Here is a 1051-nt window from a genome sequence, read left to right on the forward strand (position 1 = left end):
CAGGAGCAAGGACAAGAACATTCTTGTTAAAGCAGATCCAGAACCTGAAAGGACTCTGAAAAAAAAAATTAAGAGAAGCTAAAATACAACAATCCAGAGATAACCTTTCAGAAATTTTCGAACAGGAAAAGGAGATGGCAGCCGAAAATAATAATAATATAAGGAAGATGCTTGGTGACTTCACTGCACCTAATTCCAATTTACATGGAAGAAGCATCTCCATTCCTGCCATTGGAGCAAACAACTTGAGTTGAAACCTCAATTAGTTTCTCTGATGCAGCAGAACTGCAAGTTTCATGGACTTCCATCTGAAGATCCCTTTCAGTTCTTAACTGAATTCTTGCAGATATGTGATACTGTTAAGACTAATGGAGTAGATCCTGAAGTCTACAGGCTCATGCTTTTCCCTTTTGCTGTAAGAGACAGAGCTAAATTATGGTTGGATTCTCAACCCAAAGACAGCCTGAACTCTTGGGATAAGCTGGTCACGGCTTTCTTAGCCAAGTACTTTCCTCCTCAAAAGCTGAGCAAGCTTAGAGCTGATGTTCAAACCTTCAGACAGAAAGAAGGTGAATCCCTCTATGAAGCTTGGGAAAGATACAAACAGTTGACCAAAAAGTGTCCTTCTGACATGCTTTCAGAATGGACCATCCTAGATATATTCTATGATGGTTTATCTGAGCTATCAAAAATGTCACTGGACACTTCTGCAGGTGGATCCATTCACCTAAAGAAAACGCCTGCAGAAGCTCAAGAACTCATTGACATGGTTGCTAATAACCAGTTCATGTACACTTCTGAAAGGAATCCTGTGAGTAATGGGACGCCTATGAAGAAGGGAGTTCTTGAAGTTGATACTCTGAATGCCATATTGGCTCAGAACAAAATATTGACTCAGCAAGTCAATATGATTTCTCAGAGTCTGCATGGAATGCAAGCTGCATCCAACAGTACTCAAGAGGCATCTTCTGAAGAAGAAGCCTATGATCCTGAGAACCCTGCAATAGCAGAGGTAAATTACTTAGGTGAACCTTATGGAAACACCTATAAC

General features: G+C 40.4%; 1 non-coding gene across 1 annotated transcript; it reads right to left on the reverse strand.

Moving 5' to 3' along the window:
• Positions 1 to 529: 529 nt before the first annotated feature.
• LOC148570172 (small nucleolar RNA R71) lies at positions 530 to 637 on the reverse strand. Its single transcript, XR_015908093.1, has one exon. It is a non-coding gene; the product is annotated as a small nucleolar RNA R71 (small nucleolar RNA).
• Between the last annotated feature and the right edge of the window lie 414 nt (positions 638 to 1051).

The sequence above is a fragment of the Arachis ipaensis genome, chromosome B3 (genome assembly GCF_059453495.1).
Source record: "Arachis ipaensis isolate K30076 ecotype BB chromosome B3, ASM5945349v1, whole genome shotgun sequence".
In the NCBI taxonomy this organism is placed as follows: Eukaryota; Viridiplantae; Streptophyta; class Magnoliopsida; order Fabales; family Fabaceae; genus Arachis; species Arachis ipaensis.